At 43.0% G+C, this 20,114-nt stretch overlaps 1 long non-coding RNA gene across 1 annotated transcript; it reads right to left on the bottom strand.

The window, feature by feature from the left end:
• Positions 1-224: 224 nt before the first annotated feature.
• On the bottom strand, positions 225-4,537 carry LOC310703462. Its single transcript, XR_014524151.1, has 3 exons — positions 3,483-4,537; positions 2,786-2,923; positions 225-871 (listed from the first exon to the last, which is right to left on the bottom strand). It is a non-coding gene; the product is annotated as an uncharacterized lncRNA (long non-coding RNA).
• Positions 4,538-20,114: the final 15,577 nt, after the last annotated feature.

Here is a 20,114-nt window from a genome sequence, read left to right as displayed (position 1 = left end):
AATTAAATGTCCACACTCCATTCCAATCAAATTCCCAAAGTTAATTAAAAAAACAACAACCAACAAACAGTCAAAAACATCACACAGAAACAAAAAATATTTTATTGTATCTTATTGTTGGTTGTTTTAATATTATTGTCATCTGCCCAAGGATTTTAATGAAGAGTGAGAAATACATACATACAGTGCTAATTTTTTCCTTTAAAAAAATGTTTAGTGGTATTCTCATTTCGACTCAAGGAAATCACCATTTTATAGTTCAAATCGGAAAAATAAATACAGTAAATGGACAAAAGTACAAAGATTCACAAAATGTTCAGGGGTATGCGTACCCCTGCATACCCCCAGAAGAAAAGCTCTACACACATACATACATATCATTCCTAAAAGAAGGGGCCCCTTAAAAATGGATTTATGTCCAAAAGCTCGATGAAAAGAAAAATAAATATATCTTGCCTTCGGAAAGACAATAAGAATGGTTTCATGGTCCTTCTAAAGGAAGCGTCATTTTTGTGATTGTCTATCATTGGGATGGCAACCCCCACCCCTCTCATAGCTTGTACAGGTACATATTTCCCTCGTAGGATCCATCTATTCTGTCCAGTCTCTCTGAGATGCATTTGAGCACTTAGTGATGGGGAAATGCTTTTTAAAAATTCTTATAGTGGAAAGGCATTTCCCGCCCACGTTCCATTTTGAGTCCAAATGAATGAGGAAGAAGAGGATCAGCATAATATTCACGATGTGCAGTGCCAGGGATTTCCACCCACACACTACTTTTGCTGATGACGCAGGCAAAATTGGCACTGTTCCTGTCTGGCACAAATTTCAGAACTACAACTGTATATAGGGTTTGCGCCTGCAGCAGTTCCTGCATGGTGGCATAAAGGAGGCACAGGTCAGATGGTGGTCAGGATGTACAATGATTAAAATCAACTTCCAGTCAGCACTGGCCTAGGACAGTGGTTTTCTTTTTTTCCTTTTTTAAATAATATTTATTAAAGTTTCACGAACAATAAAAAGTTTCAAAATTTAAACATAGGAAAAACTACAAAAATGGAAAAATACAAAGACAAAACACATAAAAAATACACAATAGAAAACAGTTAACAAATGAGGGGAAGGAAAAAAGGAAAGAAAAGAAAAACCAAAAACCAAAACAGAAAATAGATTAGTATTTTCATATCTTATACTTCATTCACTAGTTTCTTGACCTCCTCACACCTCCCTTTTTGTATTCCAGTTCAGATATTTAATTCAGCATGTCCTTACCCTCTAGCATTTATCCTCACTCAAGATATTAACCTATTATAAATATCAATTTTCCAATTGTCAATCCCTATTTACATTTTCTTAGAGATCTTTTTACCAATACCACTTATTTTCCATCAGACATCATTTTAACATTCCTTAATTTTACAGTACTTCTGCAAGTAGTCTTTAAATTTCTGGGGTGCCTTGAATGGTGGGCAGGGGTGTTGTGGGCAACACTGGCCTCTGCCCCTCTTTCCTTCCCTCCTTCCTCTGATACCTTCTAACGTCTCTGCCTCCCAAAGACTTGTGTGGCTGTTTGTTGCAACAGCCCTTGCTCCTAGCTCCCCAGGCGAATGGTGCCTCTGGGGCTGGTCAGGGCGTGCTGGTTGCCAGAAGCTGAGGCGGCCTCAGAGTAAGCAAGGAAGTGGGTGAGGGAGCCCAGCCAGCCAGCCAGCCCTCCAGCCCTTACTTTTGGGAATGGACAGACTAGTGTCCTGGCCTTTCCTGGGCTTGCTGTGAGCAAGGCTTGCCTGGGAGCTGAGTGCCTCATGCTGAAGGAGAATCTTTCCCCTGTGCAGGCCTCATGTCCACCTTTGGCCAGTCTTCATCGGGTCACTAAGACTGGGGGCATCCTCTTCCCAGGCCCCTGTGGGGCAGTATGAGGCAGCACCTCTCTTTGGGGCAATGGGGTGTGGTGCAGAAAGAACGTAGTTGGTCAAGGGCGGTATGGACTCAAAAAGGTTGGAAACCTCTGGCCTAGGATAAACCTGTGGTACCAGCATGCTCTACTAACAGTTACAGAACTTGAACTTGATACACGTTCTTTCCAACAACTGAAGCCTTAGTGATTGGTCTGAGATGTAGAAACTGTAGCTGACAGCTGAGGCTCCATTCTTTCCATTTTTCAAGTATATATTGCTTTTCCTAAGAGCACGGGCTCATCATCATCCAGTAGATTGACTGAAGTTGTGCAATTAATGAGTTGCATTCACTGCCAGTTTATACAGCTGGGTTCCTGTTATACATTTGCTCAAGTGCTCAAGTTAATGGTTTTTAGCTAATGCACCCTTGGAGAAGGAAAAATGGGGATTTGGGGGCCTGTTTCAGACTGACTGCACAGTCAGGTTTTAGATATGGGAAACCCATTCCTTCACCATAAGGATGGACAAATCAATTTTGGTTTCTCTTGGTTACTCATTTTTCTAATCAAGTTCAGTCGACCACATTTCTGCATCAGTTTGTGATTTTAAAAATAAATAAATGCCTTCATGAAAATGCACAAGTTTTTTACTGCACATTTCCCCTAATGTACACATTTTGAATCTGATTCTCCCCAATATACAAATTGTTTCAAGATTTCCCCCTAATATAATCACTTTTTTCAGCAACAGATGCATTTATTTATTTTTTTGCATACATCCCTTTAATAAATACACTTCTGTACTAAGCTGCAAATTTCAGATAAGTGCAGATTTCAGAGGATAGCTGTGTTTCAGGTCATGGATCATTTCAAGAGGTGTGAATTAGTTACCTGAAGCAACCTGAAGCAATTTTCTCCTTCAGGCTTAGTCACTAACGCACCGCCGTCATCTGTTGCATGACGTCTATAGGGGTTCCAATTAGCTGGTTCTATCCGCTCTGGAGGTGATGTGCTGAGAAACATAGTCTACTGTTGATGGGAAGAAGGAGAAACAACAACAACCTGAAGATTTAAAACAAACACAGTATTGTGTTATAGCAAGATACAACCACTTAATGCCATCACCAACTGTCACATTCAGGTTGAATGAACAATACAAGACAACACCCAAAACCCAGTGAGTTCAGTTGACTCTTAGCTTTGCAGTTTTTAATGACTGATTCCACCACCAGAATTACCCCTCCTTATCCAATGTTCCCATAGACTGTGTGCTTTAAAAAGAAATAAACTAAGACACAAACATTTAATTCATATATATTTTCATCTTTCTCTAAAGATCAGGAGAGTAGACTTGCAAATTTGTTGTATTTCACGGGTGCATATCATTCAACATATGAGCCACTTTATTTAAATCCACGAAGGTTGCAGTCCTAAGGCTCAAAGGGCTGTTGACAGTGCTTTGCTCATTGCCCTGCTGCACTGCCCTAGAGGAGCACCAGTTTTTTCTTTCTCCAGAGGCTCCTCTTCCCCACATTTCTTTTGCACACAATTTCCTTCCTATTCAAACTAATAAACAGGATTGAATCACCTCAGCTCCTGGTCTGGTGTGATTTCCTCCCTGGTTTGTGGGAACTAAGAAGGTGTTGGAGCCTTCAGATCCATCTGACTTCTGGTCATCCTCTGACACAAACACACCCCTTTTAGACCCTACCAGTATCAGAGCTCTGTGGTAGTTGCCACAGGGGTGGGAGGAACCTGACATCAGATCTACCTCTCTGAGGTCAGAGCTCTCTTTCTGGTCTCAGAGCATTCCTGGAGATGCGCTCCCAGGAATTGGAGGCTCACAGAGACTTTGGACAACTCTTTCTAAGTATTGTTTTCATCATGTGCATTCTGTACTTCAGTGCTGGAATTTTGCTCAGGAGAAAACAAATAGCACTCTTCTAAAAAGAATACAGAAAGCCATGGGTTATAGAAGATCAGAATAATATCATCAGGGGGAAAGTATTAATGAGTCATCTGTTTCCGTGAATTACCCAAGCGTTCGCTGAAAGTGGAACACTTTCAACAACAAAAATCCACATAAGGCAGACTTCAGAAATAAATGAGGGTTATGCAAGACTGGCAGGAAATAAGCTGATGAATCCTCTAAAATAATATTGCAACATATTTTGGCTCTCACTTATTGGTTGCTGTAGGATTTTCTCCTGAGTGAGCAACTGCTGAACCCCAGGCAGCTCCACACCATGGCTGACTTTTTAAAAGGGGTGTGTGTGTGCTGGGGTGTCTTATGAACATATTTGTCAGGAAGGAGAGCTGTTGGCTAAAGGCTAGCAGTGAAAACACACACACACACACACACACCACTATTCCCCTGTTGCTTCAAACCAAACATACTTGCAACTGGGATGTGAATTCTGCATGCCTGATCTGAATCTGAATCCCCACCACCACCTCTCTCTCTCTTCTGAGCATTTAAATTTCACTCTAAAATAAAGAGTTACTTGTCATGCAAGAAACAGAAGTCCAAGGGAACTAGTTAAAGTGCAATGAAATGTGTAGAAAAACTCCTAATGCATTTTGAATTAGATCCTTCCTCCCATTCCCAGTGTGGCTTCATCCAAACCCTTCAACATTTCTTTGAGGAAAATAGAGATTTACCCTCCAGCATTCCTCCGATGAAAGTAGGAATGTCCAACGCTATTTTTCTTGATAAAGAGGTGCCAGAACTCACCATGAACACCTCCATTGTTCTCCTATAATGGCAATGGTGCCCACCTGAGAGGTACCGAAGGAGAGTTCCGGTGAGTTCTGGCTGGTGGAAAAAAGCCCTGGGGTTGTCCTATTCCATACGCTCCAACATTTCTCCAATGAAAATAGGAACATCCTAAGGAAAAGCAGGACATTCCAGGATCAAATTAGAAACCAGGACCGGTTCCGTAAATCCAGGACTGTCCCTGGAAAATAGGGACACTTAGAGAGTCTGGCTTCATTACTTGCATATAGAATAAATCATTCCCAAAATAGCATGTTACAAAATAGCACACAAGCTTTTCAGTTCTCCAGAACTCTTCATCAGGCTAGATAGGTTGGGGGAGGGGAAAAGTTGGCTGATGCTGCCGCCATAGAGTCGACATTTAGTCACAGTCTTGCAATGGAATGTGGCACGAGGTAGCAAACATTCAATTTATTTATTACATATTACTTAAATTTACAGGCTACCCTGTACCATAAAGCAATAGATTAAAGCTTAATTAAAACATCAGGCTAAACCAATAAAATAATTGCGATTCCACAGCAGGTTTCCTTTGTATAAACAGTGCATCTTAAAGCTGGGTTGGCCTATTAAATTGAAAAGGAAATCTAAGCTAGGGCTTTGGGTGAGGCCAACTCAAATGTTACAAAATAGTGTGCGAGCTTTTGAGTTCTACAAAACTCTGCTTCAGTTTTGCTGAAGCCATGGAGCTGGTGCTGAAGCCATGGAGCTGGTCACATTTCTTGAGAGGAAACGTGTAACTATGAGGTCGAAAAACGAAACAAAGGAAATGGAAAGATTTATGGGAACTTGTGTCCATTTGATGATATAACAGTGGACGATGGGTTTGGGGCGAATTGTAGCTGAATCTTATTAGTAACAGTACCACCAACCGAGCTTCCATTGGAATTTGCTAAGTCAATCATTCCATTATGTCTGATGTTGTTTTTTTTAGTTCCAGGAAGAACACTGCAAATCATTTGAATACCCCCAGTGCTGCCCAGTTATATTGGTTGCTCATATTCACTATTAATCATACTGTTCTGCACAGCTGGAGCCAGAGTTTATGATCTGCTGAACTGCAAATCCACTTAATTACTAGCTTCTGAGGGGGGAGGGGGGTAGCACAAACCTTTCACTATATTGTAGACGGGCACTAAGAATGGCTAATGGTTGAGGGCCTGATTGCAGTTAATGGTGCTGCGTTTGAAGTTTGCAATTTCCTCTGTGAGAGTTTATTCAGGCAGCCATCCTGAAGTCATGGTGGACATGGCGGGGTGGCCAATCCTAATCATAGTCTGAGTAGACCCATTGAAATTCATAGACTTGACTAATTTAGATGCATTAACTTCAGTGGATCTACTCTGAGTAGGCTAACATCAGAGGCGACCAGTGCTATTTTTCTAGAAAAAGAGGTGCCAGAACTCACCATGAACACCTCCCTTGTTCTCTTAGAATAGCAATGGCACTCACCTGAGAGGTGCCGGAACTGAGGTCCGGTGAGTTTGGGCTGGGGAAAAAAGCACTGGATACGGCCCACTGTTGAATACACCACAAAGTGAGGATTTTGCATTTGTATGAGTGCTTTCTTTGACATTGGCATCAATTGGAACACACACACACACACACACACACACACACACATATATATATATATATATATATATATATATATATATATATATAATCACCCCCACCATTGCAATTTTCAGTGTCAGGAATGGGGAAGGGATAAATCTCCCTTCCCTGTGTGCTGTGATCCTGATAACAATTGTCCGCCTCCACAGCTGTAAATAAATAAATAAAAACAAAGCCATGGAGAAACAGAGGCCAAAAAAAAAAAAAAAGGCAGTTGGCCCTTGCAGTGCAAGTTCAGTAGAAACTGGGTACAGGATTGCAGCCTCAGAGACATGCTGAGAGCAGGAACTGCCGAGACTTTTAGTTCATTTTCCAGGTTGTGAACACATCCTTTCTGCACGACACTGAAATGGTTGGTGACTACCTGGGCCGGCTCTGCCGTTTGGCAGAGTGAGGCAGCCTCCCCATTTGCCAGGTGCTGTGGGGCAGGGAGTGGGGGGGGGCTAGGCATCCCCCTGACTTGGTCATACCTGCTTCCCTCAGGTATGGTTGGGGAAGGGCTCTAACCTTGCACACAGAAGGTCCTTGGGGTTGTTGTTTTTTGTATTTAGTTAGCCTTATTAAATATCTTCCAAGATGACACTGCACACATACATGACAAGGAACTCATATGTCACTTTAAGCAGCAAGAAACATGATAACTAGACCCTGGAAGGACCTGTCAGGAGTGAACATAGACCACGAGTACCAAAATGTATGGAAAACTGCCCTACTAGAAAAGCTAACCAAGAAACCTTGGTTTAATCTAGGTAGAGCTGGCGGGAATGTCTCCAGTCTGGAGAGCCACTGTCCATCCATGTAGACAATCAAAGCATTGTAGACTTGGAAGGGACCACAAAGGTCATTCACTCCAATCCCCTGCAATGCAGGAATCTTTTGCCCAACATGGAGCTTGAACCCACAACCCTAAGATTAAGCGTCTCATGCTCTGCCAGCTGAGCTATCCCATGTATATGTAGTAATGGCATGAGTCTATATAAGGCAACTTCCTATCTTGCTATGCAGGCATTTTCCTGTCAGTGTTTTGTGAAGGAAAAAAAAGGTTCTGACCTCCCTTTGTCGCCTCAGCCTGGTCCTCGGACCCTTGTCGGCATAAAAGAGTCCATGAGAAGAGCATCCCTGCAGAGTACTTTCTGCTTTTATTCTTAAAAGTCTTTTTGCAAAAGCGACCGACCAACTGTACACACATCAACACTACCAGCTTTCACTAACCAACCAACCAACCAACCCAACAACAAACTAACATTTCTCACTGTATATATACAACCCGGTGCAGGCCGCTGACTCATGCTGACCCAGCTTTTTAAGCATTAAAGAAACAGCGGCCAATTTTTAGCCATGACATGTCCCATCGCCAGTGCTGAAGGAAGACTCCACCAACATTTTGGTCAGCTTTTGCACATAAAATGGAGGTACACCATCTTCACCTTCACCTCAGGCAACAACATGTCTTCTGCCTGGTCGTTATGCAATTATTGCTCTTTTTTTAAAAAAAATGATTTTTGTGGTAGTTTCAATATATTAGTTGTCTGCTCAGAATGGTTCAGAGAGGGCTGACTCATATAGGTGTGTTTTAGCCACTAAATGGTTCATCCCACAATGAGATATGAGTGATTTGCTGAATGAGTGAAGTGGTTTCATTGAGGAGCCTTTTAAATACTGTCTCAGTCACATGAAAGCAGCTTTTCCATTAGAGGCCTCTTTTAAAATGATCCAGTCATTTGGGTGGGAAGAAGCTCGCAAGTTTGGTTCCCCCATTTTCTCATCTTTCCAAACTCAGATGCAGCTCTCCATATCTCCACAGCAATCTGGAACTTTTTTTAAAAAAAAATCAACTTCAGCATTTTATTGGTAATCTTGCCTAATAAACACACTTTTGCATGCAGCTTTGATTAGTTGCACACTTTTGCAATCTTTTCCCCCTAATACAATGCATTTTCTCATGTTTTCCCACTAATGTGTTAATTTTTATGCACATTTTCCCCTAATATGCACATTTATGCAAACATTATTTAGTTGAAGAACTTCATTGCAAAATTCAGATAAGTGTGAATTTCAAAGGATGGTTGTGTTTTGGTTCTCATGTTGTTTTAGGAAGTTGGGGCTGTTTTGAGGGGGGGTTAGAGGAAAACTGTATTTGATTGCTTGTATTTGATTATATGTTGTTCTTATATTCAACAAATAAAATATTCAGAAAAAGAAAAAGAAAGAAAGAGTGTGTTTGATCAACTCACCTTTAAATGTGAACCAAATGAAAGTTCTCACTCATACCTGTTGGGAAGCAATTGCACAAATAACCATGAACTCACAGCACTACCAGGAATGGCTGAATGCATAAAAAAAAACCACATGCAATTGACCCCCTCCTGAATCATTTAATCAGCAGCTCCTTCCCACTTAAGTTTGAAATGAAACATTATACAAGTTCTGTCTTTGACCTGTATTGGTTGTTTTAGCACATGCAAATCATACTCAGTGTTGCAGTCATAAAAAGGTAAGGTTGCATGTGTGAATCAGTCCTCTGAAGTGGTTTGTGTTTTTTTAACCAATTGAAATGTATGAAAGAAGGACTAGACTAATGAGGAAAGAAGAGTATTTTAATTCCTAGCTTCCTTCAAGTTTCAAGCTCTGTGCTAATTCCTAGCTATTAATGCTGTTACAAAAGTTGGGTGGCTCCTCCAAGTGGCGGCAAGAGCTCATGGGGTTCCAGGGTCTGTGGTCCTTTAGAGAACTGAGACACAGCGGAGACTGTCGTAGCTTTAAGAAATATGGTTTATACACCTATTTACACCCTCAGTCTGCATGGAGGGAGCCCACATCTTACAGCATGGTCATTTCAAGAGGGGCTTGTCCCCCACAGCAGTGCCGCCATGGAGTCCAAGACATCTCTCCCACTCAGTTCTGCAGCCAGCCTGCCCAGAGATTGATCCCAGTCTCTCTACCTCCTTTTTCTTCCCAGAATCCCTTGCTACCAAACTTCCTTTTCCTATCACCTCAAACACACAGTTACCCTGGCAACCTTCCAAACCCCTCTGTTCACGCCTCAGGACAGCAGGGAAGGACAGTTCTCTTGCATGGCTGATGGCCCTCAATAACCCTGTATTGTTTCTTAATGGTTCTGGCTTGGCAAAGTCGTTTTGCATAGGCTAGTCTAGGAATTCCTCTGCAGCTTGTATTTCTCCCTTCACATCCCAAATAATCAAGAACCTACTATTTATTAAATTTTTGATTGGGGGGTGTCCCCCTCCCAAATCTGTAACAATATTCAGTCGGGATTCTTCTGAGCTCCAAGAAGCTCACGGTGCCAACCCTACATTTTCAGGCTATTAAATATCAAACCTGTCCTTTATTAAAACTATTGGAGAGTTGATATAATATCCCAGATGCAATCTATGCTGAATACGCACCATGGATCTGTTCTTTGATCAAAATCACTAAATGCATGTTTTAACACATCTGACAAACCAGACACCTGAGTAACTCTCACCTCTCAGACATGTTGAGTCACAGGCCTCCAAGTTATCAAAGCAATAGGCATCCACGCAGTGAAGTCATTTATTTAGGTGGATGGCAATCTGTACAGTGTAAAACGTGGTTTTCCTTCTTGCTAAGCACGGTTTCAGTGATGCCCAAACCTTCCACCTCTATCATTTCATTTGAATTATCTGTTGTGGAAGTCTGGAGAATCTGTCAGGAAGCCTCAGGGCAACATTGCAGAGTTGGCGACACGTCATAGGGCAGGGATGCACAGGCCTTGTGGGATTTCCTTTGCTTTTTTTTAGGCCCCACCAACCAGACCCAGGTACAAAAGACATAGACTTGGGTGTTAAATAATTCCGGACCCCGGAATTTGTTTTCAGTACCACAACTGATTTGGGTCCAAAGTACATCCATGCAGAAATGAAACCCAAACTCTCACTCCCAGTCCTCCAACAGTCCTCCATGCTATTTTTCTAGAAAAAGAGGTGCCAGAACTCAACATGAACGCCTCCCTTGTCCTCTTATAATGGCAATGGTGCCCACCTTAGAGGTGCCAAAACTGAGTTCCAGCAAGTTCCAGCTGAAAAAAAAGCCCTGCCTCCCCATTTTCTTCAGTTCAGCAGTATAATTTAGTCAGGGGAGAAGGTGGTTCACTCTGTTGCTGTCATTGTTAAAGTCTCAACGTGGTTTAACTGTCAATCCCTCTTCACAGGGAACTCTGGGAATTGCGGTTCTGTGAAGGGTAGAGGGGTCTCCCAGCCACTCTCAGCATCCTTTATAAACTACATTTCCCAGGGTTCTTTGGGGGAAGTCATGACAAGTGGTATGATGCAGCTTTAAAAGCTACTCTGAGCCATTTTTCGTTGGCTACAACCCATTACAGTGGTACCTCAGGTTACAGACGCTTCAGGTTACAGACTCCGCTAACCCAGAAATAGTACCTCGGGTTAAGAACTTTGCTTCAGGATGAGAACAGAAATCTCACGGCGGTGGCACGGCGGCAGTGGGAGGCCCCATTAGCTAAAGTGGTGCTTCAGGTTAAGAACAGTTTCAGGTTAAGAACGGATCCCCAGAACGAATTAAGTTCTTAACCCAATGTACCACTGTATTCTGGATGTCCAGATACGTCTGGTCATGTTCCCTATCTGAAATGCTGGAGAGTCAATGTCAGTCTCTTTGGACAATTCTGAGCTATATGGACTTATGACCTGACTCTCTATAAGGGAACTTCCAATGTTCCTGGTGTAAGTCCCGTAGAGCTGAGCGAAGCTTACTCTGAAGTAAGGGTATAGGATTGCAGACTTAACTCCTAGAGATGCCTGGGCTGAAACCTAAAAGAACCTCAACTTTCGCAACTCATGAATCCTTTCTGTCATGTAACATTAAGCTTTTCCCATGTTGCTTTATATAGTGATGATGTGAGATATGTTCTAGCAAGAGGACATACAGTGGTACCTCGGGTTAAGAACTTAATTCGTTCTGGAGGTCCATTCTTAACCTGAAACTGTTCTTAACCCGAGGTAGCACTTTAGCTAATGGGGCCTCCTGCTGCTGCTGCGCCGTCGCCGTGCGATTTCTGTTCTCATCCTGAAGCAAAGTTCTTAACCTGAGGTACTATTTCTGGGTTAGTGGAGTGTGTAATCTGAAGAGTCTGTAACCTGAAGTGTCTGTAACCCAAGGTAACACTGTACTCAGTTTGTTTGTTTATATACCACCTTTCATCAAGAGATCCCAGGGCGGTTCATGGAATAAAATACAAGATAAAACACAAGTAAATAATTAAACCAAAACAGCAAAACAATACCCCACCCCACCCCTTCCACAGATACAATTTAAAAGACTGTAGTATATCAATCAGCCCAAGGCCTGGTGGAAGGGGAACATTTTCACCTAATATATCTATACTGAAGGAGCCAGGCAAACCTCCCAGGGGAGAGCATTCCACAAACTTTTAATATTTAATAGATTATTGTATTTTAATATTCTGTTGGAAGCCACCCAGAGTGGCTGGGGAAACCCAGCCAGATGGACAGGGTATAAAAAATGAATTATTATTATTATTATTATTAACAGGGAGCCACTATAGAAAAGACCCATTCTCATGTTGCCACCCTCCCATGCAGGAGGCACATGAAGAAGTTTGTGCAGGGCATGTGGACATTTTTTAATTTTTGTTTAAGCTCCTTCCCAAATCTCTTCAAAAGAGAAAATACTGGGGTTTGGAACAACTGGCACGTATTAACCCGAAAACCACTGTACGAACTGAGGTAGTTATATTCCATGGTCTTAGGGGTTGGATCCAGGACTTTTTGAAAAAGATACACTGCTCCTTCATCATTATAAAATTTAAGAAAACCAAGTCAGCAAACTCGTGAGAGGAAGAGCGTGGTTTTCTTACTGAAACCATAACCTTTTTGTTTTCCACAGAGGTTCAGCAGTCAATGAGCTCAGCCAAAGCCCTTTGAAAGCTTCCTGTTCATTGTGAAAGAGCAAAATCATTAATTCCTCTCATTCGACAACAATCCTTTTCAGTCAATACCGTCCTTAGCGGGAGGATTCTGACCTGCGAAATATATAAGAGCATGGAGTGCGTTTTGAAGTCTCTTCTGGCCAAACGATGAAGAGGTAGTCAGCTAGAGGTGACCTTTTCAAAATGCTTTTATTCCAGGCAGTAGACCTCTTCATATGAAGCACTCACTCTCACACACAGTGCCCACCTTTATATGTCTCCATAAAAAGCGGCTGATGGCTTAGCATGGTTTATGATGCACGAGCAGTGTGCTGGCGCACTCCAATTTGCTCCTCCTATGGCACAAGTGGGAGCAACAAGCCAGGAAGCCACCAAGAAACTTGGCTTTCTGTTGTGTCCAAACCCCAGGACACGGCTTGTTGCTGCCTAACAAGACAGGATTTGTAAGCAAACAGCAAGCCATGGTTTAAAGCTGGCTAGCGACCCTCGCTTAATGGGATGTGTGAAAATGGCCATTCTGAGAACGCATGACTGGGATCATGCTGCCTAGCCACACCTCGAACATCAGCATGTACAGCTGCACACACATCACTGGTTCTACACAATCAGACACCTTGTGTGACATAGGTTCCCAATAGTGTAGATGCTCCATCAGGTGTACAGTGGTATGTGCATACAAGCCCCTTTCATGTGTTTTGCTGGATGTGCATGCATTGGGATCATGGCTTGAAGGATGTACCATTAGGATCATAGCTGACTGTCATGGATCCACTTCCTGCTCACATGTTCTCTGAAGGGGTCATGTCATGCAAGAAAAAGTTCATTGAAGGAGCACTTGCCTCCTTCCATTCCTGGCTATGTGCTCCCTTCAGACTAGTCACAAAGAGAACAATATTTCTAAAGGGATTTGATAAACTAGTGCAGGGGTCGGCAAGGCTGAATCACTCCCGCGGAGATCCTCCGTGGGCCGGGCTGGCGCAGCGCAACACCAGAAATTGTGTCTGCGCATGTCTGCGGCACCGGAAATCGCTCTGCACAGAAGCATGCACAAAAGTGATTTCCGACGCCACGGACATGTGCAGACACGATTTCCAGCATCTGGGCATGTGCAGAAGTGATTTCCGGAGCCGCGGAAGAGAGTCCCTGTGCTGCAGTGCGCCGGTTTAGCGCAGTGCATGGGAACTCGCCAAGCGGGCTGTTCGGTTCGGGGGCGGCTCATGGGCCAGTTAAGCGACCCTCATGGGCCGCTTCTGGCCCATGGGCCTTAGGTTGCCGACCTCTGAACTAGTGTGATGCCATCTTTGTTTCCATTCCTTGTTTCTTTCTCACCTGTGTATGAGTTTATGGAACAAAAAGCATCCTTTATTGCACCACTTAGATTGTACCAAACTCAATGAGATTTTAAAAAACCAAAGAGAAAACTTCATTTGCACTAATATGAGAGAAAACCTTCTTAAAAAATCACTTTTTCTCCTGTGTTACAAAAGCACATCCAAGCTACATGGCTGAGTTTGGTTCTTGCTCCAAATATGAAACCTGCCACGTAATGAGAGGTGATTTCCATATTTTAATTTTCACACATTAGAACGTTTTGGCAGATTGCTCCCAGGGCAAAAATAATAAAATGGGAAGTGTTGACATGTAAGTCAGAAAAATAATAAAATGGAAAGTGCCTACCTGTGAGTCAGAAACTGTTATACTTAAACCGCTACCAGATTCTTGGCCTAGCATCTGTAAGGCTGTTTCATACCTTGTATTTTTAGCTGAGTCATAAAAAGGTCTCAAGTTTAAATGGTAAAATCCATGCACAATGGTAAGAATTGTGAACTGCACATCAGTGTTTTACAGTCATGTTTCCCTGCAATGAATATGGAAATTGTGAAACTATGTAGGGCACTCTGCTTATTGCAAGGAAATGTAATAATTTGAATGCATGCACATCCTTTACAGTTGGGGTCAGCATTTACACATGTGCTTTGCCACTGAAATATGAATGCATTTGGTACCCAAGTTCAACGTGCCAAGTTTAAACTTAGGACCAAGGGCAAAGTGAACTGAGTGAACTAGGTCTGGCTCATGAGTTGGACGAAGCAGGGAGAGACTTGCAAAATACTGGGGAATGATCTTTAAGCAACTCACCTCTGTCTCAGCCCCAAATCAGAAAAAAGTAGGACTGGCTTCACATGATTGTTAAGAAGATGAATAAAACCAGAAGCACAGAGCAGTGCAATATAAGTGATATATTGCAACATTAATTCTAACAATTTGGAAAACTGTTATAAATGCATGTGTGTCAAGCGACCCACTGGTACACTAAAAGTAAATTATAATTCAAAGGTTAGTATGTAAAAGTACTATTTCATGCTGCTGTGTTGTTGTTTGTTTTTCAAAAAACTAACACACAGTAGCAATATCCAGACTGTTTAGCCTCTCAAAAAGCATCTAATCTGCTGAACTCAGGGGCGTAGGAAGGGGGGCGGGGGGGGCGGTTGTCATCCCTGGGGTGTGTGTGACAAAATCCCCCTGGGAGGATAATAATAATATTATAATATTTATTATTTATACCCCGCCCATCTGGCTGAATTTCCCCAGCCACTCTGGGCGGCTTCCAACAGAATATTAAAATACAATAGTCTATTAAACATTAAAAACTTCCCTAAACAGGGCTGCCTTCAGATGTCTTCTAAAAGTCTGGTAGTTGTTTTTCTCTTTGACATCTGGTGAGAGGGTGTTCCACAGGGCAAGTGCCACTACCGAGAAGGCCCTCTGCCTGGTTCCCTGTAACTTGGCTTTTCACAGTGAGGGAACCACCAGCTCAGTATCCAGGCAGAACGATGGAGGTGGAGACGCTCCTTCAGGTATACTGGACCGAGGCCGTTTAGGACTTTAAAGGTCAGCACCAACACTTTGAATTGTGCTCAGAAATGTACTGGGAGCCAATGTAGGTCTTTCAAGACCGGTGTTATGTGGTCTCGGCAGCTGCTCCCAGTCACCAGTCTAGCTGCCGCATTCTGGATTAGTTGTAGTTTCCGGGTCACTTTCAAAGGTATTTCCGGATCACCGAACCACCCCCCTGGATGCCAATCACTGTGCCAATCGCCCCCCTGGGCGGCTTGCCCTGCTCCCCAGGTGCATGGCATGTGTGCCGCTCCGAGTGCTCGAGCTGCTAGCTCCTCCGCTGGCTGAACTCCCAAACATTAAGCAACGAGAATATTGTGCTTTCTTCATGGCACTTCTACAAGCAGTGAAGAGTTTCATAGTTATGTTTTTGAGGGGGGATGGCAGCACTTTTCCAGCTTTCCTTTCCTTTGAAAGGAGGTTGTTGTTGGAGGTTTATTGGTGCTTTGTAATATTTGCAGGAGCTGTTGCTGTTGTTGTTTTACAGGTTGAGTGTAAGTGGGTGGCACAGCATAAACACGCAAACAGACAGCCCAAGTCCTTCCTGGATCCAGAGGTTTTAGACTCTAATGAGACTCTAATGAGACTCTATCCAGACTCTAATGAGAAATTCTGGCTCAGTGGCAACCCGATATGGAATCCAGTGTCAACTCTGCACTAGGTTGGAAGTGAAATAGGCTTTATGTGGTATACTCACATTCTACCTGCCAAAAACTTGGGGTCTCGTATGAGGTGTGGAATTTTAACTTACAACTTGGGCTTTGCTTTCTTGAAGAAATGGGTGGAGCAGCCATTCTTTATCCCATAATCCCAAGTGCGGGGCATTTTCTAGGTCCTGGGCATTTTCTAGGTTCACCTTCGCCTGTAATCTCCATTTTAGGCAGATGTGTAAACAGACTGCAATCTCTGCCTTGTTTAATCTGTAAGCAGACATCATGGCTGTTAACATCCAATCTTACTATTTTTCCTTTTCCATCCACACTCGAACTTGTGAAACGTCCTCCCTGATGAAGACTCCTGGAGATCTCAGAAGCTTGTCACATTTTTGTGACATTTTGGTTGTTTCTAATAAAGGTCTTACCCAGCTGTGGACTCTGGAATTAATATTTGTGTCCAGTACAGATCATCAGGGTGTAGGGCTGGGTTTCATTAGATCAACATACAATCCATCTTGTAGCTGCTAATCACATATATCTGCCTCTAATTTTCCTGGCCTTCTCTAAGGATATGGATTTAACAACATCCTCTCACAGCTGCTGCAATGGGGGACAAGGAAAGCACAGATGAGTCAAGAGCTGCTGGAATACTTGAGTTTGCTAGAACGTTTCATAGACTTCAACAAAAGGTTAAGAAAAACACTGATGTCCAGTAACTTCTTTGGTATTTGCTGTTAGTCATGAGGTTTCACTCAGGCGTTTTAGAGTTTGCGCAGAATCATTTCAAGATTTTGAAGATTATTTTGCTTCCTTGCCCAATACTTTCCCCTTTCTGCCATCTGCCTGGAAAATATGGGGTTTGGGTTTGGAAGTAGCCCATCGTTTCTTTCAGTTTATTTAGTGGCACGTATTTCTATGTATAAAGTCAACTCAGCTGTGTCCTGATGTTTTTTAAATGGCCGTCATGCTGAATGGATTACTGTAAGTCATCTGCAACCTGCCATGAGCCAGCAGAGCAGAAGCAATATTGACTGAAACATACAAGAAAGGAGAAACCCCAGTGGCAAGAAAAATTAATGAGTTATGCGGAGTTGGCAAAGTTGACATATAAATTACGTGAGGACAATCGTGACTTCAAGGAAGAATGGGATCTTTTTACAAACTATCTAAAAAAGCAACAAAATGATTTGGACTCCTTTGCAGGTTTTGAATAAGCATCCACAAATTTATTAGTAGAATATATGGTAGATAAGGTAATGATATGTACCATTTTAAACATTAAGAGAATAATATGTGCAAACAAATCAAGAGAGGGGAGCTGAGGGAAGTCCTTTGTGGGTGGGAGAGGGAGGGAAGGGGGGGGGATAAAAAGAGGCAAAAATGTAATTGGTTATGTTGATTGATAATTTGTTTGTTAAAATTTTGTGTGTGTGTGTGTGTGTGTGTGTGTGTATGAAACATACAAAAAATGGTTGGAGGTTTAAATAGTATATTATGTCTGTATACACATACAGTGGTGCCTCGCAAGACGAAATTAATTCGTTCCGCAAGTTTTGTCTTCTTGCGAGTTTTTCATCTTGCAAAGCACGGTTTCCCATAGGAATGCATTGAAAATCAATCAATGCGTTCCTATGGAGACCGTCCGGGGACAGAGGGGAAGCGCCTTCCCCTCTGTCCCCGGACCTGTTTAAAGCAAGGGGTGGCGGGGAGAAGATTGCTTCTCCCCGTTGCCTGCCCCGCAATCTCCGGGGACAGAGGGGAAGGCGCGCGCGCCTTCCCCTCTGTCCCCGGACCTGTTTTAAAGCAAGGGAAGGGGCAGCGGGGAGAATCGCTTCTCCCCATTGCCGCCCCTTGGTTCAAAAGGGGTCTGGGGAGAGAGGGGAAGGCGCGCGCGCCTTCCCCTCTGTCCCCGGAGATTGCGGGGCAGGCAACGGGGAGAAGCGATCTTCTCCCCGCCGCCCCTTGCTTCAAAAGAGGTCCGGAGCAAGCTTCGTTTTGCGAAGCAAGCCCATAGGGAAATGCGTCTTGCGAAGCGGCTAAGAAAATGAAAAACTCCTTCGTCTAGCGAGTTTTTCATCTTCCGAGGCGTTCGTCTTGCGGGGCACCACTGTATATGCAGAAGGTGCTTTTGTGATGGTACTCAATGGCACACAATTTCATCACCTCTCTCTTTTTTTGTTGCCCATCATGCTCTGACAGCACTTTTATGAAGATGAGTGCCAAAACCTCATCTGTTCTTAAAAAACAACAACACTGAGGTCCTTGGTCTCTGATAAAGTCTCTTGCTTGCCTGTGGCAAAACTCATGCCATTGCGGTACTGAGAAGGGCACCTAAACCTATGCTTTTTTCAAGATTCTTGAGCCCTACCATATCTTCTCTTCTGCTTCGATTTCCAGTGCTGAGGACTAGGGCAGGTATGGATCCATTAACTTGCAGTTGAAGACACTTATTGCATCAGGCTCCTGTAAACTTTACTGTTCGCCTGTGAATGTGGCAGGTTGGGAAGTGGAACTCATTCCTTTACACCAGTATTTCCCAAACTTAGGCCTTCAGCTGTTTTCAGACCATAATTCCCATCATTCCTGACCACTGGTCTTGCTAGCTATGGATGATGGGAGTTGTAGTCCAAAAACAGCTGGAGACCCAAGTTTGGGAAACACTGCCTTACACCTAGTGGTGATGAGAATTTTGGGGAAAATCATGGAGCAAAATCAGCATTAGTTATGTATGATGTATGTCCTCACAGGACCTTTGAAAATTAAAAGAGGTGGCAACTCAGATCTCAGTACTCTGTAACGTAGGAAAGTTCAGGCCTACGTAAGGCCAAGGCATTTATAAACCTGCCTCTTATTTGGAAACTGGCTCCTTTAGCCAAAAGGTTTCCCTCACACCAGCACGAAGCAGGCCTCCGTGTTTAATATAATCCCCTGCAAATGAGCAACCATTAGTCAGCCACATTTTTATATAATTATTGGCAGTGCAAAGGAAACAGGCACACTTCTAACTATTTCCACCCAAACAGAACAGAAGCTGCTCACAGAGGCTCCAAAGGGAGGTGGGCTGAAGTAAGAGAAGTTGGAAAGAGGTGGTGGTGAAATTCAACTCCTCTTGCCCAAGCAGCCTTTTTTGTTAAAAGGAAGGAATCGTGGCCTGCTTTTTTCTAAGGGCTTTTTCTAAAGCACATTTATTGTAGGAGTTTAATTGGAAAGAGTTTCTGGTAATTTAAACTCTGGCTGCATTTAAAAACCAATTTCTCTCCAAGTTTACATATTAATGATTCCCCCCCCCCCCCCCGTTGCCGTTCTGAGGAACAATACGAAACTGCAAGACGGCCGCTGCAGAGGCAGCAATAATTGTGCCAAAAGCCACAAGGAAACACTCTGGGAGGAATCTCATCTCGTCAGATTCTCTTAGATCCAGAAAGCGAGACTTTATACACTTTTTTTTTAAATTAAAAAGTAATTACCTGAGGAATGGTAGCTATTGTGTGCTTACAACAACCTGTCCTCAGAGTGAAGGGGGGAAAGTGATGACATTTGAGAAGTTTTTAAACTTAATTGTCAGTTGCCTAGGGATTACCCTGTACGAAGTGACTAATAAATTAAATGAATGAATGAATCTCTGTATCAACAGTTGGTGCCAAAATATTCAACACACAACTACAATGTGTCTAACTAATTTTAACCTAATAGCCATCTCGTGAGGAAGGGTCTCTGTGTGTGATTCTAAATTGCACCTTTCATAAACAGGACTGTGTTGTTTTGAAATGCAGCAAATACGCTCTAAATTAAAAGGAAAGCCTTTTAAAATCAGCATCTCTAAGTAAATCAAAGCTTGCATGTAGCAAAGAGTTAAAATCCAACATTTTTAATTGGGGCTCTAAGGCAGATTCGGTCAAATATTCCAAGTCTTTATGTCTAGTATTCAAGTTTGACTTCAGAACTAAGATTGTTTTTCTGAAAGAAAAAAAATTCACAGGAAGCTGCATTATCCAGAATCGGATTATCCATTGTCTACATTGGCAGGCAGTGACTCTTCAGGCAAGGAGTCCTTGTAAGATTCCAGGGGTTATATCTTGGTCTTCCTGCATGCAAAACATGCGCCCTACTCCTATGGGCCTTCCCCCTTTATATTTTCAGAATCTTGTACTTGCATGCCTCTAGCCATGGGTTAATAAGGGACACGGGTGGCGCTGTGGTCTAAACCAGAGGCTTTTGGGCTTGCCGATCGGAAGGTCAGCGGTTCAAATCCCTGTGACGGAGTGAGCTCCCATTGCTCTGTCCCAGCTCCTGCCAACCTAGCAATTCAAAAGCACACCAGTG

The sequence above is a fragment of the Podarcis liolepis genome (genome assembly GCF_965112155.1).
Source record: "Podarcis liolepis genome assembly, chromosome: 3".
NCBI classification, from domain to species: domain Eukaryota; kingdom Metazoa; phylum Chordata; class Lepidosauria; order Squamata; family Lacertidae; genus Podarcis; species Podarcis liolepis.
The sequence above is the reverse complement of the archived record's forward strand: the minus strand, read 5'-3'. Positions and strand labels throughout refer to the sequence as shown.